Source organism: Aquila chrysaetos, chromosome 18 (genome assembly GCF_900496995.4).
Source record: "Aquila chrysaetos chrysaetos chromosome 18, bAquChr1.4, whole genome shotgun sequence".
NCBI classification, from domain to species: Eukaryota; Metazoa; Chordata; class Aves; order Accipitriformes; family Accipitridae; genus Aquila; species Aquila chrysaetos.
Window position 1 is genome coordinate 2,935,953 of NC_044021.1, and position 16,286 is coordinate 2,952,238.

A 16,286-nucleotide genomic window follows, 5' to 3' on the forward strand; every position below is an offset into this window, starting at 1 on the left:
AAACTTCTACTTACTGTTCTGTAAAAAACCCAAACGATCAAAACAAGCCCAAAGCTATGTGGCCAGGCATATCAACCACTTGTAGCGGGTTTCTGGATAACCATGGGAAACATCTTCACATCTAGCTTACCTTCAGAGTTCTGTACGTCATTAATCTCTTTTCTAAGAAAGAAGATCCTGTTCTGGCACGGACAACTCAAATGGCCTTTCTCGTCATTGCCCATTCAGCCTGCAGCCCCACTGCCCAATCTGTCAACACACGCACTTTGTCTTTGTCAGTGCAAGTGCTCTCCCACTGGGGACTACTTTGAGTTACACACAGGTAACAGGCAGTGCTGAACAATATAAACACAACACACTTCATCAGAGTACACAGAAATGGGCCAGACCAACGATTCATCCACCTCAGAATCTTTCAGAGCAGCCCTGAGGAGAAGGACTTGGGGATGTTGGTTGAGGAGAAGCCCAACATAAGAAGGACATGGACCTGTTGGAGCGAGTCCAGGGGAGGGCTGCCAAGATGATCAGGGGGCTGGAGCCCCTCTCCTATGAGGAACGGCTGAGAGAGCTGGGGTTGTTCAGCCTGGAGAAGAGAAGGCTCCGGGGAGACCTTAGAGCAGCCTGCCAGTACCTAAAGGGGGCCTACAGGAAAGCTGGAGAGGGACTTTTTGCAAGGGTATGTAGTGATAGGACAAGGGGTAATGGCTTTAAACTGAAAGAGGGTAGATTTAGAGTAGATGTAAGGAAGAAGTTCCTCCCTGTGAGGGTGGTGAGGCACTGGCCCAGGTTGCCCAGAGAGGCTGTGGCTGCCCCATCCCTGGCAGTGTTGAAGGCCAGGCTGGACGGGGCTTGGAGCAACCTGGTCTGGTGGAAGGTGTCCCTGCCCATGGCAGGGGGGTTGGACTAGATGATCTTTAAGGTCCCTTCCAACCCAAACCATTCTATGATCTTCCTTCCAGCTGTGCCCATCAGCCAGCTCCTCAGACTCTTTTCAGGGAGCAGGGGGTGCTGCTGGGAGTGTGTCTGTTTTTCAAGTTATCTTTTGGGTTCCTCATTCTTCCACTTTTGAGCCTTTGATCTTCAGTCCATTCTGTGCCTCCCATTGCTCCCTCCCTCCTAGATTTGTTTTCTTGAACACTTCTTCCCCCCCCCCTTGATATCTTTTATTAACCTCATTCTCAGGGATGCCTCTGGGGATATATTAGAGATGTATCTTCTTTCCATCTGCAGGAGAAAACAAATAAGCAGAGTAGGCATGTACTAATAGTTAGGAAAGAGTAAAAACAGGGCAAGAATACAAGATAGTTCCACTAAATTTTGTCTTATTAAATGGACTATTAATTCTCATAAAATGCAATGAAAAGTGGAAATGAGGAAGTGCTTGGCATGTATTAAATACTTTCTATAGCCACACACACATACCCTCATGCACACACACATAATGGTCTACTTTGACTGATATTTCCATTCTTGCTGTCTTTTGCCAACAGTCAACAAAAAGATTATCCTATTTCAGAACAGACAGCTAACTGTGGAGCTCATGAAGGTTAATAACAGCACAGAACAAAAATGTAGGTGGAAGTAGTTCTGACCAAGGACTGTATTTTTAACTCTCTTTACCGACATACTTGTATCTAAGGACTCTCTTTCATCTTAAACTTAAGAAGGGAAAAGACCATGTCAGAACACAGGTGAATATGTGACACTGTAGTGGTTTTGAATGAATGCATGGCAGCTAAAATAAAATTCTCAGGTTGGTGTAATGTTTTCACCTGAGCAATGCATTTGGTGTCAATGTCTTACATCATCAGTTTCCATGTTGCTTTAAAAATAGGTATGGAAAGTTATCCCTAAAGTAATTTATTTCAGAAATTGCACAGTCCATGCATAATGCTACTACTCTAATTTTATACCTGATGGTCATTCCTGTCTCCCTCTCTCCCATGGCATTTTGCTTCTGCAGCCTTTTCACAGAGTTTGTGTTCCAATCAGTAAAGCAAAATAATTTGACAGTGTATTCTCTCTGCTTTTAACCACACCACACAGCAATTAAGAGCTTCCATATATGAAAAGCAAGTAATTTAGCCCTGTCTCTCATTTTACTCTCCACTTCAGATCTAAAGAAGAAAAAAAAAAGAAAAATCTTTCAGAGGTTTGCATTTTGACCATCCTAAAAATATACTGATCCTGGTTAGATCCTAGCACAGTCACAATAAAGTGAGTCATGTTTGCAACTGCCATGAGTGAAGGACTGGGAGGAAAAGACCAAATCACCCACAAGTTTTCACAGGCAGGCTTTGGTCTAAGTGCTTGTTCCTCCTTTAAGGTTTGTTCTTTTCCTACCACGTGAATAGGGACCAGGTCCAGTACATTTATTGTACAGCTGTTTCAAGATAGCTGCAGTCCATATACGGAGTATGAAATTTGAGAATCTGGGAGGTGATTTTCTAACCTATGCTGCATTCTTCCTGCTGCAGGATAGGATTCGGATCTTGGAAGGAAAGTAGTTCAGGGAAAGGTTTTGACTTAACTTACAGTTGTCTACAGTGCCTTTTGGCTGTCAGTTCAGCTCCCAGTCGTTCACTTTCTGCAGTTTTTCACAGCTGGACATCATCTTTACTGCCCTGAATAGCTTAACCGAATCAGCATTCATTTCAGTATTCACCCCCCTTTTCCAGAATGCATGTGAGTATGTTGAGCACCAAAGAACCCGACATAGATATCTACAGAGCTTCTGCAGTGAACTGTCTTCCACTGCAAGGACAGTTCTCCATTTACTGCTGTCTTCTCTTTCCTATTTTTTGATTAGCCTTTACCCTTAAAAAGACTTTCCCTGTTTAGTTTTCTTAAAAACCTTTGATGAGATACATGAGTGAAAGCACTCTGCAAATCCAAAGGAATAGTAGTCAGACCTCCTTTATCTAAATGCATGTTATTCTTTTCAAAGAACTCCAGTAGGCTTGTGACATCTCATACTTATCCATATGTCCCTTAATTCCGGTCTTTATTCATCCGTAGTTCCCCTGGAGCTCTTTTTTAAAAATTGGCATTGTTTTAACCACTTTCCAGTCCTCTGACACTGAGTCAGTTTTCTACACACCACAGTTTGTAGTTTGGCTATTTCACACTCGAGTTCCCTCAGAACTCTGGGGCAGAAGCCATCTGTTCCTGGTGATTTGTTATTGCTCACATCGTCTCCTTGATCCATAACCTTTTCTGCCAATACTTCAATTTTAGACAAAGCCTCTGACACATACTCTGAAAAGAAGGGTCCCTGTTTCTACACTTCAAACTCCTCCATAGTTAATATAGATGGAAAAAAAAGAAAAATCAGTGTCATAACCTTTGTCTACTTAGGACATTCTTTCTATATTTCAGTTGTTCTATAATCTCTGCAGATTCTCTGGAAAGCTTCCTCTTTCTGTTGTATACGAAAAAAATGTGTGGTATCAGTTTTTGAACCTTTCCAAGTTGTTCTTGAGATATTTTTGTGATCCATCTTGCCGTGCTTTTCCACTGTGCCTGTTGGAGTTTATGATATTTTCTTGGACACAAATTAATTTTTTTGAAAAGTGCCGTCTGAATTTAGTAGCTTCCTTTACGTTGCTGTTTAGCTATTTCTCTTTCTCACTTCTCAAGTCTTTATTGACAGGTTGTATGCTTTTGCTCTATACCTCCAACATGGTTTCCATGCTGCTTTCAAATATTTTTCTTTTTTGGCTGCTCCTGCTAGTTTCCTCATTTTCTTGTGGTTTCCCTTTTGAAAACTGTGTACAGCTATGCTGGATTTCTCCTTTTGTTAACTTCATGAAGGGTCATGATGTGTATCTAAAACTTCAGCCTTAGCATCATGCTTGTGTCACCTTTCTCCAGTCTGTAGTAGGGTTAAATTAAATCCTTTACTAATACTGTGCTTCCTGTTCTCATTGCCTCTTTGACTTCCTCAGCATGTTATTGGCACTGCTACCATGCTAAGAAATGACACATATTCGTTTTCTATAGATTTTGGGGTGTGTCTGAGGTAGAAAAGGATAGAACTGAATAATCAAGGAACAGGAGTCTTGGCATAGTCTATTCAGTTCAGCTGCACCTCTTTGCATATACCGCATGTTGTTTCTTAATGACACTTACATTTTCACACGTGGACTTACTACTAAAGAAAACCTAGGCCAAATTAATGTCTGTTCTCTCCTCATCCAGCAAATGTCAGCTCTCTCTTCCTGTCTCCTTATCCAGCCATATGCCCCTGCATCCTTCCACATATCGTTCCTCTTCCTCTGCCTCAGTCTCATTTTCTTTCCAGCTTTATTGCAGGTGTTGTGCAACTCTAAATTCAACATAAAGAGGTAGTTAGATGCTATGGTTGTAATTTGCTGTTGTTCAAACCAATGTGCATAGATGTAAATGATTAAATAAGTGCAAAGCCCTTGTGCTAAAATAAATAAGAAGACTTCGTAGTCCTGAGTCAATGAGTTAATATTTATCACTGCAATATTATACTGCAATATTATACTGATAGGTCATATTGCACAGTTGCCTTCCATTTTTAATGCTCTTCTTCAGTGTTCAGAGACTTTCATATAATCTCTTTGTTCATGAAAAACTAAGTAGCTATGAATATATGGTCCTTTATAACTGCAAGATGTAATATGTAAAATAAAACAATTTATTGCACATATATCCCCCTCACATTTTTCCAAAATACATGGTCCAAATTAAAGCAATCTGAATCTTTTCCTCTTCTCATTTATTTATAATTACTCCATACTCAGCAGCATACTCAAACACTATTTCCAAGTATGTCCTTTCAAGTTGATAGTATTGTACACAATATAAACCTTCAGTCTGTAGTGCCTAGGCAAGTATTAACTATCAAAAAGAATGATAACCTGCGCTCCAGACCTAAACCAGCTCCTAGTGTAAATGACAGATGTTGTCCATCTGTCCTGGGAAGACTGCCACCTCCAAACCTCACTTACATTCATTCAACTTTAGAAACGGAATGAAACTCGGGGATTGTCAAATCCACTCTCAACTGTTGCAAGCAACAGTGGTGTAGAAGTTTACTTCATGGGAACATGAAAGCCAGCTGCATACAACCTAGGCTGCTGAAGGCTTCTTATTACCTTACAACACATTTAAGAACTACAGCGATAAGTCATAACCCACAACCATACTGGCCACAAGAAGAGGAAAGTACAGATCAAGATCCTCATCAATATCCTTCATTCCTTTGGCTTGCTAAATTAGGCTGCAGTTTCATTTTTTTCAACAGAAAAAGCACAAAAAAAATTCATCTGTCCTTACAGTTCTAAGAATATGAAGGAGACACAAATCTAGGAAGAGGTGAAGGCTGAGGACAGTTTTAGTAAAGGCTGTTAGACAATGCAGAAAAGCAGACTACTTGCTACAGCGATGAAAAAAATCCTTTCTGGTCATCCTGTCAGTCTGACCTAGGCCAAAAATCCCCTCCTGATGTCTAATCGGGATTTGTAGTACGGCAGCTACTTTATAAAATCACAGCACCAAAATCGTAGGGAATCATTACTTCCCATGCTACAGCAAACATTGAAAATTACCCTTGCAAACTCCACCGCTCCAGATCTACCATCTTTCAAAGGGAATGGCATCAGTTCTCCCCAGCCTCAACCACCAAGAGCCAGGAAAAATCAGAGGTGGTGCCACGTGTCTGGGAATAACTGGCTGGAGAAGACTCTGGGAGTTGGGCAGTGTGGTGCTGGAAGAAACATGGTATGAAACTGTAGTCTCTGTCAGCAGAGGAAGACAGTGAAGGGTTTTACTGGCAATTGGATTGTGTTTTGATGGCAAAACACCAAATTTGAGTAGAACCTCTGGATGACCCTGAGAAGAAGCCAGAAATAGTTTGCAAAACCAGCATGCTTCAGCAATGAATGCTATTATCTGAGGTGCACAGCCTGCAGTGCCAGGCATTTGTGAAAAGAAAATCCCTGTGAATCAAGAAAGAGACATTCTAAACATAATTTTGGCTTAAAGTGAATAAAGAGCCTTTTATTTTTAAATTGCCTCACTTTCATCTTAATGTATATTTCTAAATTTGATGATTATTTTGGATGTGGTGAATTAATACCTTGACTTACATTTTACCTTATCTCACTTGATTTAAGGGTGATTTTCAAGATTACTAGTTAATATCAAGCCATTTGTCACACAGGGATATGTTAAGGAAACCTGGGGTATTTGACCAGCCTTTCAAGTGCCCCACTGCCCAGCATGCTTTTCTCATGAATCTGAAACCCTATGGTCTAGGATGATTTTTATATCATAGGAATCAGATGAAGTATATTCTGGTGACCACCAACACCCATGTAGGAAGGGAACATGCAGTAGAGTTGATGGGACCCCAACCGTTTTAGCAAGAGACATTAAAAAAATACTTGAAAGATATTAATTTCCTTAGGGTCCTAGGCAATCACCTAACTGCCCAACTTTATACCACATTTCTAGTACTTCCAAATCAAGAGATAAAAATGCAAAAATCAAGTTATGCATCAAGGGAGAGAAAGAATTCTTGTCTGGTCTCAAAAGACAAGTCATTGCCTGTGGTTGCAATATTTATTCATTTTTTAATTAATTTTATGACTTCTGTGCTTTTCTTCCAGAAATCCTCAATCAGCTTTGCCAGTCTGAATCCTTAAAGTCCTGGGAGCTTGAGTTTTCTCAGAATAACTTTGAAATCCTTAGAGATAGTGCAACGTTAACACACAATAGAAAAATATAATTTTTTCCTTTTTTTTTCCCCTTCTTTTTTTAATAAGAAGGAGGTGTTATTCTTTCTTTCTGACAGATGGCCAATGATTAGCATGCTGTGGATATGTCTCCAGAATGGCCACATTAACTGTCTCTCCTGATAGGCCAAGCCACAAGTTCTTATATTTTCCACCCTTTTAGTCTAAGGGTTAAGTTCATACTGAGCTTCCATTAGTGCATACAATTTTCTTCCTGCAAGCAATATTTTTATTAAAAATGGTTCCTCTAGCTTAAATTTCTTTTCCTTATGAAAGCATTTTAATAGTTGGCTTTCTGAATTCACTTGCCCTTTATTATTGCTTTCCAAACATCCCCAAGTCCCTTTTCAGTATATCAACCTCATGACTGCTATTAAATTTCAAATTCATTTCCCCAAGATCTGGCCTTCAGCTAATGAATTTACAGCTTCTAGCTTTTGACAGCAAAAGGCAGGAGGTAAGCAGGAACAGAAATTGCTGTAGCAGAATTGGCCTATACCCCAACTCTTCTACAATCTTTTCTGTTGTGGTGGGCACTAGTTAAGAGTGGAAAAAATGGAGACAAACAGCTAACAGTCCAGTATTTTGGTTACAAAACAACTTTCCTTATCTGACTTGGTGATGACTTCTTCATGTAATGTGACTGGGTGTTTAAACATAGATTTACAAGAGTAGTGCAACCAGCACCAAATATTTAAAACAAACTTCTATTTACTTGCTCTGTTTCTGTGTCTTAATAGGCAACTGGTATTTGTTTTAAACACTACTCTCTTCGGAGAAAATATCCTTAAAAGGATTTATCACCTAGAAAAACTACGCAGTTTTTCCTTTTGTCTAATGTAAGTTACCTTCTGTTCATGTGAACAAACTTTGAAAAGAAAATCTGCATTTCTGTGGGAACTGTGAGCAAATCATCAATAATTACTGGGAAGGAGGAAGGCAACTCCTTAGGTTAACTTTCAGTCCCAGTTTACTGCCTCTCAAGGTGTTTAGAGATGTTTGGCAAGCAGAATGAAAAGTCCAGTTTAGCAGTCTAGTGCTGCTCTTACAAGCTGAGAAAAGGGGACTGTAAGGAGCCGAGCTGCTCTCCCATTCTCTCCACTCGCTTCCACCCTGAGGAGATGCTTCTCCTGCTCTCCCTGCGGTGCAGAGGCTTGGGGAAGGGAAGGGGGACATTGCTTCTCTGTCCTTCTGGTCCCTCCAGAGTGAGTGGAGAACAGTAGGAGGAGAGGAAAAAGGTCTGGAGCGGCAGAATGTATCACCCCGGGGTTGTGGGGCAGACGTGGAATGAAACCCAGGAAAGGACTGAGACAGGTATGAGGCAACAGAGCCAATTCTTCAGCAGAGAATAGCTGGGTGTGGGAGTGTGAGCTGTTATAGAACCAAAGTTTCAAATCTTCTCAGGTAAGATGGAAATAATAGTGATTATCAAACACCCAGATTAATGTTTGGGTGGGAATGGAGAGTACTAAATGAAAAATGAAGATGACTGAAACCCAGAACATAAACTATACAAGTATTTGCAATATTTCAATCCAGTGATCAGGAGATTGATTAATTTTTCATCTCTTAAGAAGGGGCTTCTTCTGTCCTACCTGCTGCATTATTGAAGCTTGCAAACCTGTAACTAATGAAAATAATTTATAAGTTTTAATGGAAAGAGTAAGGATTTGTGAATGAAACAAACCCATACCAAAATAAATATTATTCTGAAACAGTCTTGTAAAAGACTGAAAAGATGCAACATAACCCTTTTCCAGCATAACCAGATCTTCAGAAAGAAGTACCAATATGAACACAGCAAATGCAAAATACAAGCTAGACACACACTTCAAGGTATGCAATAATTATTCACCTCTCTTCTCTTGTGTAAATCTGTGATGGCTTAACCTTGGCTCTCTGCCAGATGCCCACCGAGCTGCTCTCTCAACCGCCTTCTCAGCAGGACAGGGAGAGAAAATAAATGAAAAAGCTCACGGGTTAAGATAAGGACAGAGGGTTCACTCACCAATTACTGTCATGGGCTAAACAGACTGGACTTGGGGAAGATTATTGCCAATTAATGAGTAGGATAGTGAAAAACAAAACCAAAACTAAAAACACCTTCCCCCCAAACCCATCTTTCCAAGCTTAGCTCCACTCCTGACACTTCTACCCCCTTTTCCCCCTCCCTGAGGTGGTTGCCCTGCTCCAGCATGAGGTCCCCTCCCATGGGATACACTCCTTCACGAACTCCAGCGTGGGTCCTTCCCACGGGCTGCACTTCTTCATGAACTGCTGCAGCGTGGGTCCTTTCCGTGGGGTGCCGTCCTTCCAGAATGGCCTGCTGCAGCATGGGTCCCCCACGGGCCACAGTTCCTGCCTGAAAACCTGCCTCTGTGTGGGCTCCTCTCCATGGGCTGCAGTTTCCTTCAGGGCATATCCATCTGCTCCAGCGTGGTCTCTCCACTGGATGCAGTTGGTATCTTCTTCGATGTCGTCTCTCTACGAGCTGCAGGGAAATACCTGTTCCACCTTGGGCTCTCCAGGAGCTGCAGGGGAATCTCTGCTCGGGTGCCTGGAGCACCTCGTCTCCCTCCTCCTTTTCTCACCTTGGTGTCTTCAGGGCTGTTTCTCTCACATTTTTCTCATTCCTCTCTCTCACAGCTGCTGTGCAGTATTTTTTACCTTTTCTTCAATATGTTTGATCAGAGAGGCTCCACCAGAGTTGCTGTTGGGCTCAGCTTTTGCCCAGTGGTAGGTCTGTTTCAGGGTCAGCTGGAGTTTGCTGTTTCTGACATGGGGGCAGCCCCTGGTCTCTTCTCACAGAAGCCAACCCTGCACCACCACCCCCACCACCTTGCTATATAAACCCAGTACAGAATCTGAACCCCAGTTCTAGTTTATTGGTTTTAGTCTGAGTGAAATGCAGCTAGTCCAGACACCAGCCACTCACTCTTAATTTGCTTTTCTTTCTCAATCAAAGTGAAGAACAAAATGTTTTAAGAAAAACCAGAAGAGTTCTATTTACTCAATTTACTATTTACTTAGCATAATACAATTCTATAGAAGCCTGTGCATGCAAAAGCGGAAGGTACAAGAGGCTAAATGGGGGTCCCTTTAAAAAAACCTCAACCAACCAACCAAAAAGTTGAAACCAAAGAATCCTGTGTCTTCCAGTAATCATTCACTGGACTCCAGTGAGTGGATTTTGGTGAATCCATTCTTTATCTATAACAGCTGGAACGTTCAAAAGGAGGTCAAGAAAGTTTGCATTTATTGGAATTTCTCTGTCTCTTGTTCTCAAACTTCGCTGGAAAAAAATCAGTCATAAAATCGTAGAATTGTAGAATGCTTTGGGTTGGAAGGAACCTTTAAAGATCATCTAGTCCAAGCCCCCTGCCATGGGCAGGGTCGTCTTCTGTAAGACCGGGTTGCTCAAAGCCCCATCCAACCTGGCCTTGAAAGCTGCCAGGGGTGAGGCATCTGCAACGTATTCCAGTGCCTCACCACCCTCATGGTAAAGAATTTTTTCCTTACATCCAATCTAAATCTACATTCTTTCAGTTTAAAACTACTGGCCCTTGTCCTGTCACTACAGGTCCTTATAAAAAGTCTCTCTACACCTTTCTTATAAGCCCCCTTTATATATAGAAAGCCCACAATAAGTTCTTCCCAGAGCCTTCTCTTCACCAGACTGAAGAACCCCAACTCTCTCAGCCTTTCTTCATAGGACAGGTGTTCCAGCCCTCGGATCACTTTCGTGGCCATTTGTCAAGTCCTAATGAAAGTAACAAATACAACAAAGTATGTTTAGCTTGTGGATTAAAAAATGTAATTATAATAAGTCCTCGAACATATTAAAAGGTTGTTTGGGTTTGTTGGTTGGTTTTTTCCCCTGAAAATTAAGTTCTGATCCTTTTTCTTTCTCTCTTTCTAAAAGACTTTATAAACTTCTAATGTAGTTTTATCATTCTGAGTTTACAGGATGCTAGAATGTAAATGCCAGGACACCTTTACTACCCAGAGTCTTATCTGTTTATTTTTGCTTAACTGTGGAATTATCTATTACTCCTCTTCATCTTCTAAATTATTGCAACTAAGCTTCTAAACTCACTTTTTAAATTTGTTTACAAGTATTTTAAAATTTATAGTCCATCCTAAAAAAGAAGCTAGAGGAGATGATTGTCACATATCAAAAGCAGAAAGCTCTTCCACTGTACCATTTCTTGGCCATATCTGCTGTATCTTTTACACTGATTTGTTCTGTTTGTTAATGGGAGAGCTTAAACCAAATACGGCTGAAGCAGTTTTTGTTTTGCTTTGTGGGGAGTGCTTTAATAGAATTGGTTCTACAATATATTGTCAATTTTGGTTTGAAGTGATATTCACTAAAGAGAGTTTTTTAGGATTGTAACAAGAATGTAGAGCTGAAAAATATAACAGCCAGGTTCTACTCTTCTGCTCAGATAAGTAGAAGCTTTGTTTTCCCTGGGGTACTTTACTGTTAGGAGAAGAAAAATCATAAACCCTGTTTAATTTTTGCATTACAAATAGGTCTAACTGGACTTGAAATAAGGAATACTGAACAAAATTGCAGGTTGTTATTCTGATGAGAATCAGGGAGGAAAAGTTAAACTTTTAATATGTGTTTTAGGAATATGCCTCTAAAAAGGTGTGCAAGGAGATCTTTTCTATATAAACTAAATAGTTTATATATCCCAACGTTTTCAATATTGAAACTGATGTTTCTGAACAACAGTTTTCTGAACTGGCACAAAATCCATATAAAATCTTTCCAGAAAAAAATTTTCAGTCAACGTGAATTTTAATTGATTGTTTTTTGGTTTTGTTTTTTTTTTGTCTGGGTTTTTTTGTTTTTCTTGATAATAATGAGAAGAAAAAAGATATATGCAAATTCCAGCTGGTGGAAATATCATAGTTACTTGGATTCACATTTCTGCCTTACCCCATACAGCTGATTGCCTCTTTTCTTAGACACAGGAAAATGGTCTAATTTGTAACCTATATCTTAAGTTCTGTTTGCATTAGGATCTAAGGCTGCTTAATACCTGGTAGTGGAAAACTTACATAAAGTATTAAAAATATGCTTTCTACAGATAAAAACCCTGTAGTTCCTTGCTGAATCAGATAATAATAATAATAATAATAATAATAATAATAATAATAATAATAATAAAAATAAAAGAATATTTTTCTTGATGTTTTCACAGCAGAGAGGAAATTATTGAACAGCTTTCAAAACAAGGAGAGACAGCTAGAACTGCTTACTCTCTGGTTATTGGTGTAACCTGCAGTATGGCTCTATTTTTTGATAGACTCCTTGGAATCAGTTTGACTACCGTGAGAAATAACAAGCTAAAAAGGACCCTGAAGTCAAAGTATAGATAGAAGATCCTGCTTTTGCAATCAGATTTATTTATGATGCGTCATAATTGCAATTTTGCACGAGATGTGTTTGCTGTGTGTCTTCAGGATATACTACTGTGGTAACTGTGGAGGACTACCTTGATGAAGTTCTAGCAAATAAAAGAAAAGGCAAAATATCTGAAAGTAGAAATTTGTAAGTATTTTTATTTATTTTACCTCTGTCATTTTAGCTAAGATTAGAGGTTATTTCATTACTTCTTTGTAAGGGGAATGTTTATTAGCAGCCTTCAGCTACTTGAGTTATGTGAGAGACAGGTTTTGTAAACAGAACAAAAAAGCTAGAAAGAAGAAAATACAAACAAAAAAATTGGTGGTTACAAAGATGAACTTGACAAATTAAATATAAAAAAACTCAGTGAAACATACAAATCTGCTGAAAAGATACTCTTTGTTCTTCAGGAGAAAATGTCAATACTTTAGTCAAAAACTTAACATCACCTGAGGCACCCAGTTATAGTATACAGGTCTCTGAGGAAATCCCAAGTGTGCCATAGAATAGTATCTTTCATGCAGACAGCTATTTGCATTAAACATTTTTTCCTCATTTGAAAAAGATAAAGCATCATTATTAGAGGAGCAGATGATACATTTCAAGTCTTTCTCTCCTGTGGATTCAGCTAGATCTGGCATGGAAAGAAAAATCTTTTAAACCATCGGCACAATATCTCCCCCTCCAAAAAGCAAGTAGCTGATCTAGTAATAATGCTTAGATACTTCAACATTGCTACGGTATAGGCCAGCAAATCTTAAGTGGAATTTAGTAGGGACTAGGAGCACTGTGATATTTACATAATAAATTGCTCCATGCCAAAAGAGCGCAGTATTCTTTCTTAACCAGAATACAAACAGCAAAACTGTCTTCCCACAACTATTACTGAGGCAGCCGTGATTTTAGCAAAAGATATGTATTGGTTCATTTATCCTATTTGATAAAATGCCTGTTCGAATGCAAAATATTTAGTATTGTTTGTGTATTAATTATGCTAATAGGCTACAGTAATTTGCTCCTCACTTAGAACTCCAGCTAATCGCAGCCACAACGCACATGGAAAATTTCCTAGATGCTCTTTTCCCAGTGGATGATCTATTGCTTGAAATGACATTAAGAGAATGAAGAAAAAGATCACAGGCGTAATGCCTCCTCTGCTCTCTTGTCAGCTCTTGCATCACTACAGGTGCATGAACGCCATCAGGTATTTACCCAATCCTCACACCGGTGGCCCGAGTAAAGAGACATTACCCCGCGCTGGGAAGCTACTCCTTCCTGCTCGGTCCACTTACTGTCAGCCTACACTCCGACAGGATTTTGAACAGGTATTTTTGGTTCCTTGGATGCAAGGGGCTGTTGCAGAAATGACTGGAATTGCAACCGAGATGTGGTGGGAAGAGAAGCACTTTATTCCTGTAGCCAGTGCCCGCTCTGCTCCCCGGGGCAGTTGCAGACCTTACCTACCTTGGGGTTACGCGACCCCTTCTTCACCAAAACGGTGTCAGGTACGCAGGATACGGTACATAACAACAGCCATTTAAGTCTTTCCCATACTGAGGCTCCAGACAATGCATCCTTTTACAAATAATCCACTCCTTTGTTAGTTAAATTGTGCTGACTGACAGACCATTAGCTGCAAATGTTTATCAACTAGGAAGGCCTGCAAAGGTCTAACTAACTAACTAACCAGCTAACTAACACTAACTGCTTTGCTTCCACAGGACACGTGCTGGAAATGACAAGGAGAAGCACACCCCAAAAATGTGTATTCAGTGGAAGGAACCAGGCTAATGTGCGTCACTATCTGGGGTTTGGTATACTCTCTTTTCATTGATTAAATGCCAAACATTTAGACAGGAAAATCATCAGTGATGGTTCTATGATTTCATTTTATTGTACAATTAATTGATGTGTTAGGCCATCAATATTCTCAGATACATGACTAGTTACAATCTTCTGTCAAAATCCCCAATGAATTCATGACTAACACTCATGCACAAATCCTGTTTTTCTCTCTCTCTCTATGCAAGCACACGATTCACATTGATATACTGTTGAGACTCAGGAAGAACAGAAATTTAGAAGAAAAGGGACAGTTTACCATAGAATATGTAAGGATGTTCTTTATTCTTCCTCTTTTATTTCTAGCCTTAGAAAAGCAACAGATAGAGAAGATGGAAATAAATTACAGAAAGCAGCCTTCACCTGCAGTCCAGGAGCAGACGACATTAGTCCATGCCTAGGAACTTAAGAAAATAGTGGAAATAAACAACCCAGTTCACCTTCCTTACCAAAGCAAAATACAATCAGTGCATGAAAAGTTCGTGTCCTTTGGATGTAAAGATGTTATTTCTAAACTTCTAATTCTCGTAGCAGTTCATCTCTGCACTGTCAAGGAACAAAAGACTGGAGAAGAAAATGAGAACCAGTGGTTAAATCAGGAATAATTTATATATATATATATAAACTCCATTATATAATTTAAAATGTACAGTGATCTCAATGTAAACTGTTTTCTCAGAGAGATAAAGAAAGATCACCGCTTACCAAAGAGTATCCTTGATTCCAGCAGAGGAGCAATAAATCTTTTATTTTGTCACTGATTTTTAAAGCAGTAATACAAACTGGCCAAACTAATTGACAGATTTCATCACATATTTATGACCACTTCTTGTAGGTTTTTTGAAGGGAAAGAACATATAGAGGAATTGTTTGGCTGACTTGCTTTTTAAAAGGTAGGTTTATTTCCCTAAGGTTGCCGTTTTGAGAGTAAATTCTTTGAATTAAGAAATGAATGCAAAGTGTTTTCTTCAATTAGTATTTTAAAATACTACACTAGGAATGTTTATACAGCATTAAATATATTATTTCATGTTATTTTTCAAATATATTTAAAGTTTCTCTTTGGGGACAAAGAAAAGTGCTGAAATATTTGAAGTCCCCTAGGTAGCCTGTAATCTAAATATGGGAGCAAAACATATGATGAAGCATGGTTCAGGGCTGTTCAAGTGTTATCCAAAGAATGTGAACACATAACACTTTTTTTTTTTTTTAATTAAAAACCAACAGCAACCAAAATGGCTTTCCTTTAAAGAAAGGCACTAGCAATGAGGCCTGTAACATTTCTGGGCAGCTTTCAATTCAGGGTCAAATTTCCATTCAGATGAGAAAGACATTTCTGAAGTAAATCTCATTGTCTCCCTTTGCTGTACTTTGGTCTCAAGTGAGCAAACTCTCACTTTTTGCAACCTTTTGGTGGCAACAAGCATTGGAAGATGTGCTCCAGGAGCACACCAACTCTTTTGCTGCATGCATCCACTCTTTTGCACGACATGATTTGCTAAACTAAACATAATTTGAGAGTCCCACGGCTCTGAAAACAGGAAGGATTTATACAAAGTCATGCACCAATCCTTTCCCTGACAGTGTTGCCAAGGTACAGAAGTATTGCACCTCTGCACCACGTAGCAGAACACTTCCTCCCACTTGTCTTGTTTCTCACCTCTGCAGGTTTTGTTCAATAGTTTTGATGAGGATTTTGGGTGGGTTGGGGATGGTAAGGGAAATTTGGCTATGCACTTAATGGTGGTCAAGGAACGGATAGAAAATTTGTATTCTTTTATTCCCCTCTAATTTTCCAAAAGATACTACATACAATAACATGATCATGATGTTTGGAGAAGGAGATTTAGGTAAATACTTGGCAAGCAGAAAACTTTATGGTTTTTTTACTGTGCTTGGCAAGCATTTGGGAACAATTTGACAAAAGAATTTGCTAACCCAACGCAAAAGTGCTAGCTGAGCTTATTTCACATTAATAAATTGTGCATGAGAGCTCACAGCTACATCTTGGTATGAGGCATTGATGACCCCAAAATTAAGCAGAATGAGCTTTTCTGTCCACCTTCCCTTCAGATACAAACTGTAACTAAATAAGCTTAAAAAGAGATGTTTGGTACATGCCGTGTGAGAAAGGCTGAGCCGTGGCTGTGTGCCTCCAACAGCTGAATCGGAGTTCTTCCACAGGCAGACGTGTCGTCAGGAAATTCTCTCTTTTCAGAACATGGATGTGGGTTGTAAATCACAGCTCAACCTTTGTT